The sequence below is a fragment of the Urocitellus parryii genome, chromosome 14 (genome assembly GCF_045843805.1).
Source record: "Urocitellus parryii isolate mUroPar1 chromosome 14, mUroPar1.hap1, whole genome shotgun sequence".
Lineage (NCBI taxonomy): Eukaryota > Metazoa > Chordata > Mammalia > Rodentia > Sciuridae > Urocitellus > Urocitellus parryii.
Window position 1 is genome coordinate 24,199,650 of NC_135544.1, and position 24,199 is coordinate 24,223,848.

At 37.6% G+C, this 24,199-nt stretch overlaps 1 protein-coding gene across 10 annotated transcripts in view; it reads left to right on the top strand.

Moving 5' to 3' along the window:
• Positions 1 to 15,975: 15,975 nt before the first annotated feature.
• Positions 15,976 to 24,199, top strand: part of Pcm1 (pericentriolar material 1) — a 95,218-nt gene continuing 86,994 nt past the window's right edge. For 7 of the 10 annotated variants that reach the window (XM_026389421.2, XM_026389426.2, XM_026389427.2 and 4 more), the window contains exons 1-2: positions 15,976 to 16,523; positions 17,857 to 17,923. The gene's annotated coding sequence lies outside the window, so the exon portion shown is untranslated. The remainder of the gene's footprint in view (positions 16,524 to 17,856; positions 17,924 to 24,199) is intronic. The other 3 variants (XM_026389422.2, XM_026389423.2, XM_026389425.2) reach the window with 3 other exon arrangements.

Consider the following 24,199-nt stretch of genomic DNA (forward strand, 5'->3'; position numbering starts at 1 on the left):
CTGTTTAGCAGCATTTCTGGCAACTGTCCACTGAATGCCACTGACATCTCCATCCCTGTCTTCCTAATTGTATCAACCAAAGATGAATGCTGGTGTTGCCAAGTGTCCCTGGGGGGTCAAAACTGCCTTCAGTTGAGGGAAAGAGAAGTTACTGGGGAATGACATTGATCGAATTACATTGATTGAATTTTTGATAAAATATGATCAAGGGCTGGGGGTTGTAGCTCAGAGGTGGAGCACTTGTCTAGCATGTGTGAGGCACTGGGTTTGATTCTCAGCACTGCATGTAAATAAATAAATAAATAAAGTCCATCAACAACTAAAAACAGTATTTTAAAAAGTATGATCTAAATGGATCTCTTTTCTCTGGTTTTTAGATTCTTAAAACATTATTTCCACATGAAATATCATCCAATTAATTAGAAAACACATGATGATACATACTGTTATGATATAATCTCAAACTATAGTGCCCAGGGTTGTTAGTCCTTCTGACAAAATTTTGGACTGTAGCTGAAAATTTTAAAATATATATTTGAACCAGGGACTATGGAATGCACCTGTAGTCCTAGTCATAAGGAGGATGAGGCAGGAGGATTGCTTGAGCCCAGGAGTTGGAGGTCAGCCTGGGCAACATAGTAAAACCCTGTCTCAAAAACTTTTTTAAAAATATGTGTGTGTGTGTGTGTGTGTGTGTGTGTGTGTTTATGAAGATAAATACACATGCATATATGTACTTTGTCAAAAAATGTATTTGCACTTTTAAATTTAAAATTTGACCTTGTTTTTCAAGATAAATTTTCTAAATAGAGAGCTGGTAATGTGGCTCAATGGAAGAGTGCTTACCTAACATGCACAAGGCCCTGAATTCAATCTCAGGGAAAGGAGGGAGGAAGGAGGAGAGAGAGAGAGGAAAGAGAGAGAGAGAGAGAGAGAGAGAGAGAGAGAGAGAGAGAGAGAAACCCTAAATATCATTTTCTTTTTTTTTTTTTTTAAATATCATTTTCGATGAAACAGTTTCTTGCTTTCACTTTGAAATAGCTGTATGTTATGTTGAGAACAAAGAAGTTTAATGTTCACAATTATATACACATTTTGATTAATTTATTGATTGTCCTACATATAGTTCATTTCAAACAACTTATTTTTCTACATGTGTATTAGAGGTAAGAACCTAGCATATTGAGCTTTTTAAATTCTCATTTAAAATTTTTATATTTGCACTAGGATGATTTTACCAATAACTAGAAATCTCTCAGGATTCAAGGCAAAGGTATTTGCTCATATGTGCATGGCAAAAATAGTCGTCAAAGTAATTGATTCCTCTAAGACTGATACATTTTTTCATGCTCTCTCTTTAGAGTCATTAAGGGAAAATTCTAGAACTTTTAGAATAGACATTTTATGCTTGCCACCAGCCATCAAAGATTTGGAAATATTGAGGTCCAATCTCACAGTTATTTATTTATATGGTGTGGGTTTTTTGTTGTTGTTGTTGCTGCTGCTGTTGTTGTTTTGTTTTGCCATCTGCAAAGAAAAAAGACAAAAATGATAGAATTTGTGAGAGGATTTTTTTATTTGTTCTAATTTGCAAGGACATGCAACTAAATCAATCAGGGTCACTCTGAATAAATTTGGGCTGACTAAATAAAGACACAGACACAGAAAGTACCTTTTTCTTTGGGTTCAGTGACTGCTCCTCAGCCACAGCTCCCATAAGCTGATCAAGGCAGGCAAGAAAGAGGAGGAGTATGCCCCGAACTCACGTTTTATTAATGGGGGGAGCTAATCCATGGAACATTCTTTCTAAAAAAGGACAAAGGGTAGGGTTACAACAAACAAGTGGGTGTAACTCAACCCCATCGGGTGACACCCATTCCTGGAGCTGCACCTTTCTTATCCAAGTGGAGGTAAGGTTCAATTACATTGCAACGGGTGCAATAACAGTTCAATACCTCTTTACTCAGCACTTAAAAGTGTGTACATAGCTCCTTCCAGAATGGCTCCAGATGCTAATTAGTTATACATGACAGCAGAATGCATTTCAATTCATGTACACAAATGGAGCACAACTTTTCATTTCTCTGATTGTGCACAATGTAGAGTCAGTCACACCATACATCTACCTAGGGTAGTGATGTTCATTTCATTCCACCATCTTTCCTACCCCCTTGACCCTCCCCTCCCTCTGCCAATCAAAGTTCCTCCGTTCTCCCCCTCCCCCATTATGGATCATCATCATCATCCACTTATCAGAAAGAACATTTAGCCTTTAGTTTTTTGGGATTGGCTTACTTTGCTTAGCATGATATTCCCCAACTCCCATCAATTTACCTGCAAATGCCACAATTTTATGCCTCTTTTAATGCTAGGTAATATTCCATTGTGTATATATACCACAGTTTCTTTATCCATTCATCTGTTGAAGGGCATCTGGGTTGGTTCCACAGTTTAGCTATTGTAAATTGAGCTGCAAAAAACATTGATGTGGCTGCATTACTATAGCATATTGATTTTATGTCTTTTGGGTATAGACCAAAGAGTGGGATAGCTGGGTCAAATGGTGGTTCCATTCCAAGTTTTCCAAGGAATATTCATACTGTTTTCCATAGTAGTTGCATCAATTTGCAGTGCCACCAGCAATATATGAGTGTACCTTTCCCCACACATCCTTGCCAACACTTATTAGTGCTTATTGTTTACATTCTTTTTTTTTTTTTTTTTTTTTTTGGTGGTGCTGGGGATTGAACCAGGACCTTGCTACATGCTAGGCAGGCACTCTACCAACTGAGCTAAAACCCCCGTCCTTTATTGCTTGTATTCTTGATAATTGCCATTCTGACTGGAGTGAGATGAAATCTTAGAGTAGTTTTGATTTGCAATTCTCTAATTACTAGAGATATTGAACATTTTTTCATATATTTATTGATCAAATGTATATCTTCTTCTGAGAAGTGCCTGCTCAGCTCCTTAGCCCATTTATTTTTTGTTGAAGGGATATTGTAGTAAGAGAATCAATGACTGAGTAGAGTATTCTCCCATGTATTTGCTTTTCCTCTATCACAAATCTCTGCAGCATGCACCGGAAAGCCTCTCCTCACTAAAGGGAGATTGGGGTCATATTGTTGTTATTTGCATATCCATAGGAAGCAGCACATACAGACTATACAATAGGAGCTAAGAGATATTTATTTTTCATTACATAATAACATTTCCTATCAGTAATAGCATTTAAGGACTCAAACTTAGTAACCTGATCCAAATTGATAATGAATGTGAACTGCTCACTACAAAGCCTGATACACAGAATAAATGTAATAAAGTTTCATTTTCTTTTCTATCGAAACAAGGTTGGGACTGTTTAACTTCATATATAGTGAGCAAGACAGCCATATATACATACAGAAAATAAAAAGAACTAGAATTATCTGTGAGATGAGAAAGCTCTGAGTCCTGATGAACATAATATAATCCTCTGAAAATCACTTTACTAACATTTTCAAATTCGTTCACATTTTGGCACAGGAATTTTACATTCCAATAAAGAAAGTTGAGAGAAATTTCTGGTTTAATCTGTAATGAAAGATCTTGTAGCAGAAAAAAGAATAGTGTTACCTTAGATTAGGTAGAGAGAAGTGATAGGAGGAGAGGAGAGGGGATGGGGAGATAGGAAGAATAGTAGAATCAAACAGACATTATTATTACTGTGTGTATATATGTGACTGCATGACCAATGTGATTCTGCAACCTGTATACTTAGAAAAATGAGAAAGTATATCCCATCTGATTCAAATGTATGATATGTCAAGGTCTTTGTACTGTCATGTGTGACTAATTAAAACAAACAAACAAACAAAAAATGGCACCAAGAAAAAGTTGAAGACTGGGTTGGGGGAAGCTGAGTGACAGAACAGGTGCTCAGTACACATGAGGCCCTTGTTTGAGCCCCAGCATAACCAATAAATGAATAAGTAAATAACTAAACAAATGAATAAAAAGGAATGAAGTACAAACCATCAATGAGTTACTAAGGAGTCAGGGTTTGAGGGACCAGGTTGTCAAGCAAAGAAAAAAGCTCATTTAGGTATTTAATAATTAAGCTGCACAAGACACTGAGGCAAATTTTAATTTGCTATAACACAGCAAATTAAAAGCAGAGTGGAGTTTCAGCAGCCCTTAGTGGTGAGGAGAAAGAAATCATCATTTCTTTCTTTCTTTGAAGAACCTTCAAGGAGGAGGAATTCTATGAGATACCTCAGGTTGTCTGGACAACTATAGGACCACATTTAGGATAAATGTTATACATCAGAAGTAAAGTCAGTATTGCAAAGACAACAAATCAGACACAATAAATTCACTATTGCCTAAATTAGCCCGTCAGTAACCAACCAAGAATTTCAACTGATATGTTGATGTTATTATTTTCCTGCTACTCTTCATCTCCCAGATTTCTCTCCTACTCTGGCCTGTATCTATTTTTTTTTTTTTTAGTCAATGACACAGATATATGTAGCTTTTGAAATGGACTTACATGTAGACAAAATGCAGCTATAATTTTAGATATAGACAAAGGAGTAGAAGTAGACATAGCAGATCTCTCTAGCCAGCTATTTGAGGAGTAGGATTCAGAAACAGTGGAAGTGAAGAACAGTGACATAACTTGACAGCTCTTCTGCTGTTTTCAAACATCTCTCTTGAAAAGATCCTTTTTTAGACTACTCAATCTAATATAGCACCAACAGGTATGGACAAAGACTTAGACATAAAAGGCACAACTTGTATCCAGAACATGGCATATACCCAGTTTGGCAAAAGGATGTAGTATATTTAGATGTAAAAATCCAAGGCCTAGCATCAGAAAGCCTTGGATAATGTCTGAACTCAACCTCATTTAAACTGGGGTTCTCCCAAAGCACATGAGATGAAGATATGGATGCAAGTAGTTTATTTGAGAGAAATTCCATGAAGCATACATCAGAGAGTAGAAAAAGTAGATGGAATGAAGAAGTAAATTTATAAAGGGTGTCAATTGAGTTGGGTGTAACTGCAGACAATGTGGCCTCACCCTCTCACCCTATTAGTACCTACAAGAGAGCCCCCATCACAATTGCCCCATGTAGTAAAAGACCTGATTATACTTATTCACCAATGCCAGCCCTTATCGCTGGAGTGTTGCTTCTATGGGTATTGATTCCTCCTGTTTTAACCTAAACAAAGTACCTGTCCTCCAAATCCCAACCCAGTTCTTCTCTAGAATTGTTCCTTTGGTTCTCATCCTCCCCACCTTTTTTGATACTGGGGATTAAACCCAGGGGGGCTTTAACACTGAGCTATATCCTTTGTCCTTTCTTACTTTTTGTTTTGAGACAGGAGCTCTCCAAATTACTGAGGCTGACCTTGAACTTTGAACTCTTCTTCTGCCTCAGCCTCCAGAGTTGTTGGGATTACAGGTAGGTGCCACCACTCCCAGTTTGTTTACTTTGTCAACATTACTTTCATTATGTCATCCTCTTTTTCTATGGTCTTGCCCTCTTTCCTTCTATTAGGCAAGTTCAACTCTTCTAAATTGTAGAAAATCAAAACCTCCCTTAATCCTGCCTCTAACTACCTTCCTATTTCTCTTTCTTTTTCAATTAATCTTTGTAAAAAGGACAATCTACACTCACTGACTCCACAGTGACTCTTCACATGAACTCCTTAACCAAAGGCAATGACTTTTGCTCTATGCACTTTACAATAACTCCTTCCAAGGAGACCTCAAGTCTAATCATGCAGTTTCTTATTAATTTCTCACATTAAGCCTTCTCATCAAAACTTATTCTAATATAAGTTTTCATAAAACTCGTCTGCATTTGTTTTCCATTCTGTTAAAAAAAAACCCAAGATTGAGTAATTTTTAACCAAGAGAGGTTTATTTTTCTAATTTTCCTCCCAGTTTGGGAGACTGATAGTCCCAAAAGCATGGCACCAGCTCTGGGGAGGGCCCTCTTTGGGCTGCGTCAGAAACAGAGAGTGGAAGAAAGAGGCAGAGTGGAAGCCCAAGGCAATGGTGACTGAGGATAACATGAACTTGGAGTGTAATATTATGAAGAATCCCTCTCTCCATGTCAACCCAATCCTGTTCAACTCCCCTACCCAAAACACGCACACATCCTCCATGAGAAGCTTTTATAGACAAGAATAAGAATCACTGCTGCAGAGGGTAATGATGGTCCCAGACCATGTGAGAATGTTTCAAATAATAACAAGAAGGTGGAATGGAAGGGAGGAAATATATCAAACAAACAAAAAATGACACCCATCTAAAGTACTGGCCACAGTCTTTAATTCCTCTCTGCTATGATTTAGACTAAAGACTGGCCCCAATAACTGAGTTAGCTGTCCCCTACTCTATTCTTGAATACCAGGTGAGGAGATGTCAGGGAAATGGAGATGTTTCTTCTCACTGTATCTGCTAATCAGGATAGTTGAGGACTTTATGCAATTAGTTTGAACATTCAAAGAGGACGTCTGTGAAGAAGCCACTATGAATTATTTGAGGGTCTTCACTTGGTATCAAAGCCAGGCAGATTTAGGTTTTTCCTTGGGAACTATCTGCAGCGGCCCTGTGCACATTAGATTGCCCAAGGCACATGACCTCAACCTCTGCTTTACTAGGAAGACCCCTCTTGTAGCTCCGAAGTTGGGCATAACCAGTTGGGAACTGAACAGCCCACCTCCTACCTTATTTGGCAAAGAATATTCCATGGAAAATCTCTGATATTCCCTGATATGAATAAAGTAAGTGAGGGCTCCATTTTGCTTTTTTCAGTGTGGAAACTCGATCCCTAAAATTGTCTAGCCCATCCCACCCCCACTTTCTAAAAATATTTCCTGTGTTCTGTGGTTTTTTCTCCACTCTATTTTTTTTTTAGCCTTTATTTTGCAGTCAGCCTATTCCACCAAGAGGAACCCCATTTTCACTGCCCACGAAGGATGTGGGTGAAAGACAACCATTTCTTCGAACTCCATCTGGGAGTCACACAAAGTGTAGCAGTGGATAAACAGTGCTCATTTTAATACTAAGTATTGGGGTCCATAGCCAGCATCTCATTGGGGGGGTTCTTTCTTCCTGTCCAGGAAAATCCAAGCCACCCTAAACTTAAAATCTCAAATAATTAGTGAATTTAAAAACACAAATATTCAGAAATATATTTACAAAGGCGAATCCCCTCTCCGCCCATAGGTCTAGTCCACATTGGTTCTGGAATTAGACAAAGAAAGAACCACCTAAGGGTGGTTTGTTTAAGGGGGTACATCAAAGGCAGAGATAAGGTTTCTTGCTTCCTGATGTCTTGCAGTGAGCAGGTTGATTGATATCTTGGCAGGTCACACCCATCTCTGGTGCTATGTGGGCCACAGCAGAGCAGGACAGAAATTCACATTGTCCCTGGGCAATTGACCAGAGAAAATGTCCACTGGTCGGTCATTCCCAGGAACCAAATGTCTCTATCCACTAGGCATTCATGCATGGTGACCCACATGCAACCCGTGGACAGCTCCTGACAAGTAGGTCTGGCTGGAAAGGGCTAAGAGCAAGCTCAAGAAAGCAAAATTTTCTGTTAAGGAAGAATGGAGTTTCTACAGGTAATACAAGAGAAAGAGGTGAAAACGGGAGGTGTGAATGAGACATGAATGGGGAATAGGGCCTGAAGAAAGAATCCCTAAAGATAACAAGGAACTGAGCAAGAGAGAGGAGCCAGTGAGAAGTTCTAGGCTATCGTCAAAGATCTTTAAAGCACAGGAATGCTGAATAGTCAGTTTTTAGATGTTTACTGAAGGTTAATTCCTCTCTCTCTTTCCTTACCTTCCACTGTTAATTTTAAATCTTCAGTGAATATGCATCCTATCAAGATGCCTTGTGTCCATGGTATTTTGAGAAAATAATGGGAAAGAGGCTTTGTTTTGCTTTGGGAATGATCTACAATGGAGAAAAAAATATAGCCAAAAAGAGACTAGATGAGAAAAATCACAGAAATTCAGTATGAAACCAGAAATGATAGAAAAACATAAACTCCAAGGATCTTAGAAGACATCAGCCAGTCAAGTTAGGTTTCTTTCTGTATATATAATGGAGATATGCATACCCTGGCAACTTTGAGGGCTTGCAAACATTCAGGTATCTGACATTTGAAATGTATCAATAAAGTAACTCTCTCTCTCCTTCCTTCCTTCCTTCCTTCCATCCTTCCTTCCTTCCTTCTTTCTTTCCTTCCTTCCTTCCTTCTTCCTTCCTTCCTTCCTAGAGTGACAAGCATGAGATTTTTTATAAGGGATATGAAAAGGGAAAGGAGACACTATCAAAGGAGGGAGTGAGAGCTAGTAGGTAGTTTCTTGTGCCATAAATTTACATGTTCCCTAAAGGCTCCATTCTACAGGCTTGGAGAAACTTAATCTCACTTACTTCAGTATTATATCCGATAATTCAGTCTCTCTCCAATCAGGGGATTGCATGTGATTTCTGAGGATGGGGTGAGGTTTGCATAGTGCCACCATGAGCATCTATGCCTGCTACAGGTAAGGAGATCTGTTTTTAATCCACACAGATCACTTCTTCCTTTTCAGAGCTGCAAGTGAAAACATCCAATTATTTTAATTTACCCCCAGTGCTTCCTCTTTCCACCCCAGCAAATCATGAGGAGGGGGATCTGCTCTGATTTTCACCTTATCTTTTTTCAACGTTTGCAATTTTATATTTTGCTTTTGGTACATCTGGATGTGACAATTCTTTGCAGAGGAAACCTATTCTTACATCTAGTCTGGAGAGGAGATAACAAAATATATAAGAAAATATATGGTACAAACTAATACCTATAAATATTGTCCAGTTACATTTATGTTCCACATCAAATAAATACTCTGCAAAGTAATTAAACTATATTTTCTTCCATTGCTAATTTCTACTTTGATCTAACATTAATTATCTAAGAACTAAAAGTGTTTAGTGTTCTATGTCATAGGTCAGCAATCTTATCTCCTGTGGGCTAAATTGTAACCACTGCCTGCTTTTATATTTTTAAATGGTTTAAAATAATAAAAAGAAGATTAATATTTGGTGATATATGAAAATCATATAAAATCTATATTTCAGTGTTTGTAAATAGAGTGGTTGGGGGACATAGACATGCACATCCTTTACATTTGCCAGTGGCTGCTCTCATTCTACAACCACAGAATTGATTATGGCCCACAATGTGGACAATATTTAACATCAGAACTTTTACAGAAAACATTTGTTAACCCTTGCCTTATACCACTCTGTTTTACCTATTGTCAGGGTTTTCCTTGTTTCCTTCTCTGGATCAGGGGTAGATCCTTCATAGTCCACCCTACCACCCATTATCCCCAGTTTTTGAGCCTGAAAAATTATTTAGTTATCTGCTGTTAAAGAGAGCACATGCTAATCTTTCTCACCTGGCTAACTGGAGTTCATGCATGCTTTGCCAATTCTTCTCTGACTTTAGAATCTTTATCATGGAAGGAGAAATGCAGCATGGGAAGCCTTTTTATGGTAAAAGAGAGGCGAGGGGGGGGGACCCCACAGCATATTCAGTTGTAGCTTCCCTAAATAGTGAGTGAATTTAATGTGCATGAGTGTAACGCCAATTGTGTTGGACCCTCATTAGCCCACACTTATTTGTAGGCGTGTATCAAAGCAGCAGATCTTATTTTTTTGAGGGGAAAAAACACTTTTCCGGGTGAAATTTAATGCTTTATAAAGTCACTTTAGATTACTCTCTTATAACCATGGCAACTGTGAGTCATTACTTCATACAATTTTGTTTTCCATAAAGGGTTTTTAAAATTTATTTTTTAGTTGTAGGTGGACACACAATTTTTATTTCATTTTTATGTAGTGCTCAGGATTGAACCCAGTGCCTCATGTGTGGTAGGTTAGCACGCTACCACTGAGCCACAACTCTAGACCCTCCATAAGGGGTTTTAAAGTAAAAGTTGTGGTTTGATTTTTATTCCTTTCTCATATTTTTCTTATGAATTAGAAAATAAAAGCCCATAATTTAATATTTTTGAAACTCTTTCATCAAATTACCTGATTTCTCTAATTAACAACCTATATCTGGTTATATTTAATAGTTTTATTCTGTAGGGATGAAAGAAGGTTAAGAAAAATATATTTTTATTGTAGACTTTTTATTTACTGTTACTCATAATGCCTCCAACTTGCTATGTCCTACAGAGGATATATAAAGACATATAAACCCCCAAGAATATATGCAAAAGAAATATAAGAAGTGTGTCATAATTATAGCTTTGTAGAATTAAAGCCATCAAGACTGGTGAAATACAAATATGGATGAAGTTACCAGAATTACAAGAATTGCATTTGTTGAGTGAATGCTTTGTGAAAGAAAAGAACATAAATTGTTTATGAAGAAAGAGACAGTTCAGATTGGTGTAGACACTAAATGCTGTATATTGAAAACAGCAATTAGGTATTTTTCTATTTAGTAATGAAGATCTGAACTAGGCAGTAATGAGAGATGTCATGGTAACCAGAGATAGGAAAATGGGGGAAAGCAATAAGAGCCTTGAAACATTACTTATACGTGTGAATTTGATATAATTAGCTGATATGATTATACAATTGATTTCATTGTGTATGTTAACTTCAAGTTTTTGAGCAAAAGAGTTATAAAAAAAATCATAATTAATGTAGTTTTCTTAATGCAAAGATCAGATCAGTGTTTCTCAAGTAGGAATGATTTTTCTCTCTTCCCTGCAACTCCAAGGAACACTTGACAACCAATGCCAGGAGACATTTCTTGGCTTTCTTAACTGGGAATGGGGGTTGCTAGAGGAATCTAGTGGGTAAAGGCCAGGGACACTGCTAAATAACTTGCAATGCACAGGACAATCCCCAAGAAGAAGAATCATCCTTCCCCAAATGCCAATATTGTCAAGGCCAGATAAAAGAAGAGAAGTAATAATGCTTAAATTTAACCAAACGATATACAAGCTAGGCTAAAGGTCTTCAACTAGTCCCTTCTTTGGCATGACCAACTCTTTTTTTCATTAAGTTACCCACTCAATTTTAAGTTAAAATCCTGTTACATTCTTTTAGATATATCTCAAAATATATAAATATGTTCCCATCCATCAACATGGATGAATCTCAGAAAGATATTTTGGACAAAAGTAGTCATATAAAAATATATCCAGTATGATACCATTTACATAAAGTTTAAAAACAAGAAAAATAAGCAATATTTTGGTGAACTTCCATAGTTATATGAGGAAAATGAGAGAATGATAACATTGAATTCAGGTTAGTACTTTTTTATGTCTACAGAGAAATGAGTTTGGAGAAAAGAATGAGAAGTCCCTTAACATATTAAATTCTATGTGTTAGGTGAGCTGATGGGTTCTTCAGTGTTATTATTATTTTACCTTATAATTTACAAATTTGTCATATATTTTGGGGGGTATCAAAAATCACATAAAAAACAATGATATAATTTAATATAGTCACTGAAAATTTTTCCTTTAAGTTCTATCACCACCTGCAGGTTGAAAACAGGAATTGCATAAAACTGTTTGTTTCAAAGCCCAAATTAATGAAAATCAAAATAAAAGAACTGTATAAGGCCTGGGGATATGAAGAAGTACGAAGGCATGGTTTCTGCTAAAGCCATGATTACAGCCTGTGAATAAAGAACATTACAAAATATAACAACATAAAAATAAACAACGTAATACAAAATGTTATAAGAACCACCTGATCAGTGTCCTACTAAATATCAACAGAAACAAATGGTATTTTATGCATGACAACAATATTGTTTATGTTAAAAAAATCCAAATTCCTTGTTTAATTTCTCCTGTTATTACCTAATGCCAAGCCTTTCTTACTTCATACCTGCTCCCTTTTGTCTCTACCTTTTCTTTTCTTTCTGGTCTGGGCTAAACGTTGCTACTAGATTGAAGTCTTAACCATTTCATTACATCATTTCCTTCTTTCCAAAATCTTTAGTGGTTTCACACTGACTGCAAAACAAAACCCAAACTCTCCAGAGCAGTAGTTCAGGTTTTCTATAGTCTGGCTCCAACCTCTTCATCAATCTTGCCTTCTCCTACATCCCCATCCTTCATTCCACACGAATGCTTTTCTTCACTTAGTCTGGTTCCTGTGTTGTCTAGTGCTCATTTTTGATGTGTTATCTGAGTTTGTGGAGTGTCATGTTTCCTTGAACCTCAATCTGTCATTTATACCCTGCATCTTAACACATGTTAAACTGTCTAAATGAGGACAATTGAAATGTGGTTTCAACATATATATATATCTCTTAGAGGCAACTCTTCTATTTCCGAGAGATATTTTCACATATTTCTGTCCCTAATTTCATCTATATAGAAATTTTGGAGCTATCATAATTTCTGAGACAATATATCCCTATTTTATTCTGAATTACTAAAGCACTTTCTGCCTATAACATTAATTTGACATAGTCATGCACAACTGATACAAAATTGATTCATTACCATAGGGTTTGCTTTTTAGATTAAACATTAAACTTTTGGAAGTTACTGTTAATTTTATAGTTTCTCTGATTTTTCTTTACTTTTTCCTCTATAAATTTCAGTAATGCCCATATTTGAGTTTAAGAACCCTTTCCTTTTTTTTTTTTTTTTTTTTTTTTGTGATACTGAGAATAGAACCTAGGGCCTTGCACATGGTAGGCAAGCAATCTATAGCTGAGCTACATCCCCAACCCTTTTTAAAATTTTTATTTGAGGCAAGCCTTGCTATATCACACCAGCTGGTCTTCAACTTGAGTTCCTCCTGCCTCAATTTCCTGAGTAGCTAGCATTGCAGATGTTTAACACTGTGCCTGCCTAAGGATCTGTTTTTTGTTTGTTTGTATTTTTAATATTTATTTTTTAGTTGTAGTTGGACACAATACATAATAAATATTCTATTTATTTTTTATGTGGTGCTGAGGATAGAACCCAGGGCCTCACATGTGCTAGGCAAGTGCTCTACCACTGAGCCACCACCGCAGCCCAAGGATTTGTTTTTAATTTAAGAAATTTCAAATTCTTCCCACCACTAACAGTATAGTATTGACAATCCATAAATTTAAAAATCTTAGTGGCAATAGTTTCTACATACATTTAAAAATTATATATATAGGTGGAAACTTAACAGGGGTGGGGTGTTGGAGGGGGTGAGGACTCTGACTCTGATTTTCCTTATCTGCCAAAGTTCCCCTGCCTGCCAAAAGTATCTGACAAACTCCTTCCCTAAGGTGGCCCTGCTAAGCCCTATAAAATTCAGACTCTTGTTGTAGTCAGTCCCCATTTTCCTCTTGAAAATATGCCCCTCTGCTGCTTAATAAAGCATTGCTGATCTCTTGAGGTCTGTCTCCATTTCTTTTTCTTTTCATTTGCTTTGGTAACATATATAACAAAATGATGATGATAGTAATGTTTGAGGGCTTTGCCATGTGTTAATACTTTTTTTAATCCGCCCTCCCTTTTTTGGTACTGGGGATTCAACCCAGGGGCATTTAACCCACAGAGCCACATTCCCAGCCCTTTTTATTTTTATTTTGAGAGGGTCTAAGTTACTAGGCCCTCACTAAGTTGCTGAGGCTGGCCTCAAATTTGCAATCCTCCTGCTTTAGCCTCCCAAGCTACTGGGATTGGAGACCTGTGCCACCACACCTAGCTGGCTGCCTTTTCTGTCTTAACAACAATAAGTTCCTCCAAGGAGTCAGTTATACCTCAGTTTAAATCTAGTTTATACTACATGGTTCTGTCAGAACTTTATTTTACTTCTTATTTGTAAAATGGGTCCTATGCAAAACCAACCTCTTCAGGGATTTTGTGAGAATTAAGAAAATCATAGTAATGAATTAAGAAAATCACTGCCTGGTATAAAATAAACACTAAGAATAAAAGTGTTTAAATCCTTCGAAATAGGCAATATTATTCCCTTTCCCTCATTTCATAGATGGAGCAATTGAGGCTTATAAAGGCTAAGTAACTTGCCCAAGATCTCAGAGCGATAAAAGTAGGATACAGCCATACTAGTGACTGTTGTATTCTGCTACCTTTCCTATCCTCTACTATCCCCCTCCCCCCCCCCATCTTCAACCGATGTGATTCTGCAATCTGTATTTGGGGTAAAAATGGGAGTTCATAACTCACTTGAAACTAATGTTTGAAATATGATATGTCAAGAGCTTTGTAAGGTTTTGAACAACCAATAAAAAAAAAAAAAAGTAGGATACAGCATTCTGCACTCCAATAAACACCTAGACAATTGATTGCTTTCTGTCCTGCGCTCTCACAGCACTTTTCTTACAACACAAATTACCTACATTATGAAAGGGTAAAGTTTCTAAGCTGCAAAGCCTGAATTAAAATGTAAAAGACTAGGTATTGTTAAGTTCCTCTGCTACCCCCAGAACCTGAAATTCCTGAGATAGTTAAGACAACGCCCTACTGGCCATTTAGCCTAGGGCCCTGTGCAGTTTGTCACAGGGCCCGAACCAATCAGTTTGAATGTGTACCCCGCTTGGGAGTGACCAATCACCCCTCCCACCTGTTCCCACCAATGAATGTGCTAATCATGTCTCAGAGTTGTTGTTCAAATTCCCCCCCCCCCCATGATGGTTTGTTCTGATGTATGCACCCTCCCCCCCCCCAAAAAAAAAGTGTACTTAAGCTCTGCTTGACCTCTGCTCTGGGCTCTGGGCTGCTCTCTCTTCCTGAGTGAACCTTGGGCCTCAGCGCGCTGAATTAGGATCCTCCTCAATAAACTCCCTCCTGCTCATTGCATGAAGCTGGTCTCTTGTGGTCTCTTCCTCCCACACTTCAACGGACCCTTACAATTAAACTCCATCATTTCCCCATCCTTCAATAAAATATTAGTTCAACACCAGTTTTTTTTTTTAATCTCTGTACTTAGCAATATTAGAAACAACAACAAAATGTTTTTAAAGTAAGATAAATGCATAGCATCAGTGATCATTCTGGCCCTGATGACTGAACTCAGATGCAGTAGCAAATCGCAGTGGCTTGGAAGAGCTTTTTTTGAATTGTGTTCTGAGATGTAGTTCTACTAATTGGTTTTGAAAAAATTTCTGTAGGTCACTGAGAACAAATTATTGTTGGAAACCGGAAGCCCATTCTTACTTTTATTTTGCATTAAAAAAAAAAGTTATCCCATAATATAAACTGTCTAAAGCTAGAATGCCTTTGCACTCAACTAAAATTGACAATTGTTTTTAACTTAAGGAGTTCTCCTCCTTTATCGAATTTGTTTTTAAAGAGATAATCCGTCAATTTGTTAATCTTAATAGAGCTGTTAACAGAAGGGTACAAATAAAAGGAATTCAAAGGCTACAGGTTATGAGAAAGTTTCCAGAGATTAAACTCTAATGATTAAAGATATCTTTTTCTTCTAAGGAAAAAGCAGGACGTGATTCTAAAATAGTATTCATTATTAACAATATTTATGATTCTCCCACCGACTAGGTATATATAAGGTGTGGCAAACTAATTTCCGAGGATTTATTTCCTCACGTTAAAATTAGGGGGTTAGATAAGATCGTCAGGGCTGTTTTGTTTCCTTCCTTCGCGACCAGTTTCTGGGTAAGAAAGAAAGTGCGACCTCAGTCTTTCTTCCTCCTTGGGGCACCACCTGGAGCTGACACCCCCACAGAAAACTAGCCCCGCCCCACGCTCTATCTCCAGGGTCCGGAGGGGCCAATCCACTTCCGCACAGGCCTCCGTCCTGGAAGCGCACAGACTGCTGGGATTTGTAGTCTCTCTCCCTAAAGCGGAAGGGAATTTATAACCCGAGACCGAGTTTGCATTCTGGGCTACGTAGTCTCTGGTTGTTCGTTTGTGTAATCCGTTCTGACTAAAAGGCAAGAGGACAGGGTAGACGCTGGCGGGTCACGTGACTCGAGTCTAGCGCTTACTGAGATCGCATTGCGGCTCCCGCCCCGGCGAGTTCTCGCCCCCGCGCGGCCGTTTCCGAGGTGACGGCGCATGTCTCGCCTCGCGTTGCCCCCTCTGCAGTCCCCCCGCCCCGCTTCTCCCACCACAATGAGGTCCTAAGATGGCGGTGGCTGCGGCGGTTGGCGCCGAGTACCTAAAGTAGAAAGGCGGCCATTGAGCTCTAGGCAGTCAGGGAACTTGTGGCCCTCCCTGCTGTGGTCTCTAAGGGAGGAACGCTGCCAGTGGCGGGTCGTGGGGGCTGACCGCCGCTGCGCCCTTGGCAGGAGCGGCTGCTTCGTTTACAGGTAAAGCCTCCGCGTTCCCGGTCCCTGGCAACCGAGGACAGCGCGCCACAGGGGCGGGAGAGCAACGGCTCTGGGACGCTTGACCCTGTTGGGCCTGACCTGGGACCCACGCCTCCTCGGTGTCTCCTGAGACTTTTTGCTGCCTCTTTTTCGTCCCCTAGGCAGACAGTCCGCCCCTCCCCCGGACCGATCGACGCGATCTCCGAGGTGAGCTTCTGGGGACGCGTTGGCGACTGCAGACTCCCCGTCTCTCTTGTCGTAGACTTGGGGAGGATGTCACCCTGCTTCTGGGGTGCTCCAGGAATGCCCCCTTACGGGTGGAGACAGAAAGAGCGAGGGCTGTCGTTTGGGTGTCGGAGTCGAGCTCTCAAAGGAAGGCCTTGGTGGCTGGAGGCCCCTTCATCGTGCTTCCTCCTACCCCACCCCCCAAATTCCATTCTGTGGGGCTATGGACGTCCAGACTCCTGGGTGGAGAAGGGCAGACGAGGAGCGTCGTGACCCTTACAGGGTTGGGTTGGCCTGTGAGCAGCCGGATTTCTGCTCTCTAGTATTCTGAAAGTAACCGAGCGAGGGTCGGCATTCCTGACTTTGGACCAGAGGTGGTTTATTACTTGCGAAGGGAATGTTGATTTAATAGCGCTCTCTCCCTCCCACTCCTCCTGTTGCCCCTGTTTTCCATCCCTTTTGCAGATCTAGTTAGGGTCAAGAATTTGGGGAAATGAAATGCTGAGTGGGATTTGGGAAACGTTGCTTACTTTGCAGAAACTGGCGTTTAGGGATTAGGTATTTGGCCCCATTGGTGGGGGGACAGTAGAGCTCACTTTTCATCCCGTGGCTCAACATCCCACAGCTCACCTTGTTAGGATTTTTTTTTTTTTTTTCCTGGACGGTTTGAGGTTTGGGTCGGTTGAACTATGGGAATCTTGTTTTGGCTTTGGAAAGCGGGCTTTCTGGGCGCCCACTTCATCTCCGCCCCTTAACTGCTTTCCAGACCCCGCCTTCTGGTATTCTCTGGTTACCCGAGTGGGTGTTGCACCTGCTCCTTTCTCTCCCTATCACCTTCCTGGTGAGGGCAACTGGATGCCGTTATAATACTGAATTTTTAAACTGAAGGTACACTTTGTGTTTACATAGAGACAGGATTACTTTGTTATGAAGGAGCTAGCCTTGCATTTTTCATCATCGTATGACCAAAGTTCTTGAATAGTGATAGAAAGTTAATGACTTGATCAATCAGAATCAACTTTCTCACGGATTTTTCAATGATAATAGGAGTTAGCTGTTTTCATTACTATTACAAAATAGATGTTAAGATATCATTTTGCAGTTTGGTAGGGTGTTAGAGGTTTGGGGAATTTTAACATTTAAATGCACCGTTTTCCAAAAGAGTTAAGGTAACTTAAGCTTAAAAATACTGATAAATTATATTTTTATTCTTTATTGATTTCCTAAATATATTTTAGACCACAAATGTAATATTTATTATTCTGTACTTCACAGTGTTAAGAATTTACTGAAGTGATTTTTTTATCATATGCAGACAACAACTTTAAAGTGTGAAGCAGAAAAGGAGCTGTTTCTGAGCTGCAAAACTTGTTTCTAAATAGGTAATTTGACATTATATTATTTTCCTTTGTATTGTAGCTGAACACTTTATGATGGAGACTGGTATCCAGTGTATGATTGAGGGCTGTACAAATATTCTGGGTCTGCTGCCTTGTTTGCTCTGCTTTTTGGCATATTATTTTGGCCAGCCTTCCATGCTATTCCTAATAACTAAATAACTAGAATGGTTTGTGAAGTATCTTTTCAAATATGCCTTCACAGAATTTCCTCAGACCATGTGAGTTCAAATTTATTGTATGACAACTATTAGTATAACCTCTTTCAAAATCCATTTAATCTGAAATGTCCTTCCACAGTCTGCTAATTGGTTTTATCTTTTATTCATAAAACTGTTTTTTAAGTTTGTTATACTTGTTATTGAAATTCTTTTAGTTGTTTAAAATTACTTTTAACATGAATTTTTTGTGCCTAGTGCATTGAAACATGTTAAGTCATTACTAGGGAAAGTTCATTCAGGGAAAGTTAAGGGCACTTTGGAATTTAAATGACTAAAGGTTGAAGATCAGAAGAAATTATGTCAAAACCACTTTAGAAATAATTGGTCTTTAAAAATATCTCAGAATATGAATTTAATTCTACTGTTAAGATTTTAAGAAAGCCTATTTTCAAAATTTGTTTACTATATTCTTGCTTTCTATGAAAGCAACAGATTTTCAGCTTCCCTATGAGGACCTGCAATGAGACTGCTGTGTAGAAATACAAATTGGTAGTTGATTTATATCTTCATTATAATTCTCAGAGTGTGTATTTGTTTTGTTTCGCTTTTTTCCTGGAAGACTATAACAGAATAGGACAAGAAAAATGGTTAGATGTGAGTGTGTCACAGGTTTTAACAGATGCTTGCTATGTAATAGGCATTTAGTGAAATAAAAAGAATTATAAAATTAATTTTCCTTTTAGCACATTAGGGAAGATAGATAAAAGAAATAAAAATAATGATAATAATCAAGTTAATTCACATTGGAAGACTTTCGTTTTCTCTTTTTTATATACCTTTAATTAATTAATTAATTTCATGTGTTGCGCTCATGTGGTAGGCGAGTGCTCTACCTCTGACCCCAACTTTCATTTTCTTAATAGGGGATGTAGCCTTTTGAAGTAAATGGTTTTCAGACTTGAAAAAATCAAAGGGTTTAGAATGATTACACTAGTGAATTTTGTGTGAATCTAAACAGGAGAAACATAGTACTACATTTATTTTATAAATCTAGTTGAATGCTCTGGTGTACTATGTAATGACCATAAAATACTGGAGATAAGACAGTGTACAAAACAGTCAAAGTGCTTTACCTCATGGTAAAGTGTATATGTATAGAATATAGTGTACCTTAATAGTGGGCACAACCAATGTCATCATTATTTCCTCACTGAGAATTTGAGGGTAGAAGCAACAAAGCAGGTAGTGGGCTTATCTAGAGTTATCAAAATGGGAAAATAGAAGAGAAAGTTGATGAAGCTAGCAAGATGTTTTTAGAATGCATTTACTTGCATTTGGGTTTGGGTAAGAAAGCCAGATTAATATATTGAGAGAGAAAAAAAGATCAAGGGACTAGAAAGCATTTGGGGGAGAGCCAAGAGCAAGGTTAACAGAAATGAGGCAGTGAGAAAAAATATAATTCGAGAATTTATGAACAGAAAGGAATTTATTCAGAATTTCTCTGAATAAATTACCAATTCAGGATGAAAAGGTGTTGGAATAGAGAAGATGAGATGGACATTGATATTGAGGCCAGAATCTAGAAAAAGTATTGCAGATGTTCAATTCATGAACACAGGAGAATAAAACTAGGAGCCAGTTGTTATTAAGAAAAGTGCCTTGGGTAAGATAATAGGAAATGGTGTCCAAGACAGGAGGAGAGGTATTTTTTATGAATAATTTTTTAAAAGGAAAAGTTAAGCATTAAATAAGAATGGTCTGCAAACAGTATCCTTCTAGGAGAATAGGAAAAATAGCATCTTTGTTTTGTCTTATTACTGGGATCAGAACAAGGGGCACTTTACCACTGAACTACATCCCCAGTACTTTTTGTTTTTTATTTATAGGCAGGGTCTCATTGAGTTGCTGAGGCTGGCCTCAAGCTTGCAATCGCCTTGCCTCAGTCTCTCAACTTACTGTGATTATTGACATGCTTCACCACACCCAGCAAGTAGCACATTTTTTAAGAAATGATTACTAAAAAATGGTGCTTTTAGGGGCTTTGGGATTTTACTGAAGCCAAAGTAGCAGGAGGAATGTTTGGGAATAGATGGAGGATGTATGGGGAATTTGTAATGGTCCAGTGGAAGAGATAATAGAGTTGTTATTAGTGAGTATAGGATGGAATGGCATTGAAAATAGGGATTTGAGATTGATGGCAGTACCAGGGCTTAGTGATTTTTTCTTAGGGAGGATATGTAATTCATGATAAGGAATTGATAGATTTTAGAGATAGTTGTAGGGAGGAAGAAGTCTTAACAATTAGAATTTTTTATATTGGGAGATTAATTGGCATCGATGGTTCACACTTGCTTTTGTAGAAGGCAAGAGTATATTATACAAATTTTGTTGGCATAAAATAGCCTATATAAATAACTATTAAAAATGTATACCATAAAGCATTGATAATGCTTGAGGAGATATATTTAACCTGATTTAAATATTATGTAATGTGTGTGTGTGTATATATATATATATATATATATAAATATCATGTCACCTTATTAATATGTACAACTTTTTTGTTTTTATGTTATCAGTTAAACTTTTTTAACTAAAAAAATAAATATAGTTATACCATTGGTATAACTATAGACTTAAGATAGACCTAATACAAAGCTTGATATATAGTAAGGTCAAATTTTGGTTGATTCAAATTAAGCAGTATATATTTTTGAAATTTATCCATCTCTTCCCAATTTATTTGCAGTGTTAGGCTTTTTTTTTTTTTTTTTTTTTTTTTTTTTTTAATTTGAAGAGGGTAATTGTAGAGGTATCTTAAGTCCTAGAAATTTATTTAAAAATTGAAAAGTCTCAAATTTAAAAAGCAATGGATGGATCTGGAGACTATCATGCTAAGAGAAATCAGTCCCCGAAAGGTCGAATGGTCTTTCTGATAATGTGGAAGAAAGCTAACCCATAGAAAGGCAATAAAGTGGTGGTGGTGGGGGGGGGGTAGAAGTTCACTAGATTAGACAGTGGGGAATGGAGGGAAAGGAGGGGGGATAGGAAAAGTAAAGACAGTGGAATGAATCTGACATAACTTTCCTATGTACATACGTGAAAACATCACAGGGAATCCCACCATCCTGTACATCCGCAAGAATGGGTTCCTAACTACAATAAGATATATTCTATACTTGTATAATTATGTCAAATGGATTCTACTGTCATGTATAACTAAAAAGTACCAGTAAAAAAATGGAAGTACAGAGAATTGAAGAAATTCCTCAAATGAAAATTTAGTTAAATTACACATAATACTAAATACTTTCACATTTTCTCTCAGTTTTCATTAAAAGTGCTTGGTTATATACTATATTAAATCTTTCAAAACAGGCTGTTTCTTTTTTATAATCAGTAGAGGAAACACCCCGAATAGTCCAACGTTTAGAATATCCATTAGATACATAAAATTCCAACAATTTTTATTTTGTGACTAATATTAAGAGAAAAAACTGTCCTTTCTACATTACTGAGAATTTCTTAAAATCTTGATTTTACCCCATTAGTTGAGAAGTAATGTATTTTCAGAGATGCTTATGAGTAATTAAAAAAAGTTTTTTTAGTTGTAGTTGGACACAATATCTTTATTTTATTTATTTATTTGTTTGTTTGTTTTTATGTGGTGCTGAGGATCAAACCCATTGCCTCATACGTGCTAGTCGAGCGCTTTACCACTGAGCCACAACCCCAGACCGCTTATGAGTAATGTAATGCCATTGAAAAAATAATACCTTAACTTTAAAAATCCAGGGGAATTTTTTAAACTTAATTGCTTGATTATTTAAATCTTTTCTTTACCTTGTGTTTGATTGATTGATTTAGGTACTGGGGATTGAACCCAGAGACACTTTAGCACTGAACCACATTCCCAGTCCTTTTTATTTTTCATATTGAGACAGGGTCTTGCTAAGTTACTTAGAGCCTCACTAAATTGCTGAGGCTAGCCTTGAGTTTGCAATCCTCCTGCCTAGGCTTCGCAAGTAGCTGGGATTATAGGTGTGCACCACCACACCCAGCTCTTTTTTTTTTTTTTTCAGTTTTTGGTGGACACAACATCTTTATTTTATTTTTATGTGGTGCTGAAGATCGAACCCAGAACTCGGCACATGCTAGCTGAGTGCGCTACTGCTTGAGCCACATCCACAGCCCACACACCCAGCTCTTTACTTCATATTCTTATTTCAAAGGCAAACTTCAGTTGTAGGTATTTTCATGGTAGTAAAACTGTGATATTCTACTTGTATATGATGCTTCTCTCTAGTAAGAATTCTGTAATAGGATTTTCCTTAAAAAAAAAAAAAATTGCTGGGCACAATGGTATGCGCCTGTAATCCCAGAGGCTATGGAGGCTGAGACAGGATCTCGAGTTCATAGCCAGCCTCAGCATATGGCAAGGCACTAAACAATTCAGTGAGACCCCATCTGTAAATAAAATACAAAAATTGGGCTGGGATGTGGCTCAGTGGCTGAGTGCCCTTGAGTTCAATCCCTGATTTAAAAAAAAAAAAGAAAAATCATGGCAAGTAGCTTAAAATTGCTATAGTGTATTTACATTTTATATTTTTATTAGCAAGATAAGGAAGCCCAGTAGGACTGTCAAAATTAGATAAGTGAAACTCACAAATTTAACTGTTTCAACTTCCTTTAGTATGAGTAAGAATGCTTCTTTAAAGTAAAAGAATTTTATTCAGATGTTCATTCTTTCATCCATTACCCATACCATTTGTTTTTTAGCAGCTTCAACTTTCTCATCTCATTGTATATTGAACCTGCCTGTCAAGGTCCCAACCTTGGATGAATTCAGTGGAGAATTTATTACAAGGCCTATAAGCATTTTTGGAGAAGAAAAAAAAATGTAATGCATGTTAACAAACTAGTGAATGGTCTCTGGTTTCACCTAAGTACTTAGTGCTGCCTTTAGTCTTTCTGTTCGCCACTCTTTCTTTTCAGATCTCGGCAGCCACTGCATCTCACCCTTTAACCTTTAACATACAGTCTTTCCTACTTCACAGGACTTGTGATCTCTCTCAGTTTCCTAGTACTGAATCTGCTAACCACTGTCCAGTTACATCCTTTCCTTTCAGTGAAAGAGATGTTCCTCTGTCTATCTAAAACTAATCATTCAACTACATGAATGGAATCCTAATTAGAATAAGTTAAGCTCCATGTATGTGTAATATGTCAAAACACATGCTACTGTCATACATAGCTGAAAAGAAATAAAAAATTAAAAGCTAATCATTTTTCTTTTGCCTTGGATCCCAGTTGCTCGTATTTTCTCAGAGACCATATCCAATCTCCTTTCTCCGCTGCATCTTCAATTTTACCCTCCTTAGGCTCTTCCTGACAAATTTTAAACATGCTTAGGATAGTTCCATTTTATTCTTCATGATCATTTCTGCTTGCTTCTCTTCATGAATTAATTTCTTAAGACTGTTGTCTAGTGATTTCCTTTATTTTTTTCTCCTTTCTCTCAATAATGCATCCTAGTTATGGAATTGAACTCATTGCTTTGCTGAAGTTGCTCTTACCAAGGTCAACAGTAACCTTGTTGCTAAATCCAGGTGGACACTTCTCAGTGCTTTTCTTATTTGACAAAGGTAACATTTGGTTTCTCATCACATGCTTGTCCTTGGTAAAACACCCTCCCCTCCTTCTTGGCACACTTCCTGTTTTCTGTCCTAAACTCTGTGCCTTCTTGCTGTCCTTTTCTTCTCTCTCTCTAAATGTGAATGTCCTTTAAGATTTAATCTTTTCTTACTCATCATCTTCTTCCTGAGCCCTCTTGCCCACTTTCAAAGTACTTTTATTTATGACTGGATGACTTACAGATCTATCTCTGTAGCTGAGATTTTTCTTGTGAGAAATGTGTATTTGCTTACTAGATGAATTTAATTGGGTGTAGCATAAGTACCTCAAACCTAATATTTCTAAAATTGAATTCATCATTCTTTTCTCTCAACAATTAAAACTTGTTTCATTTCTAATCACTTTGACATGATTATCATATACCTAGTTGCTTAAGCTAGAAACCTAGGATTCATCCTGTAACTGA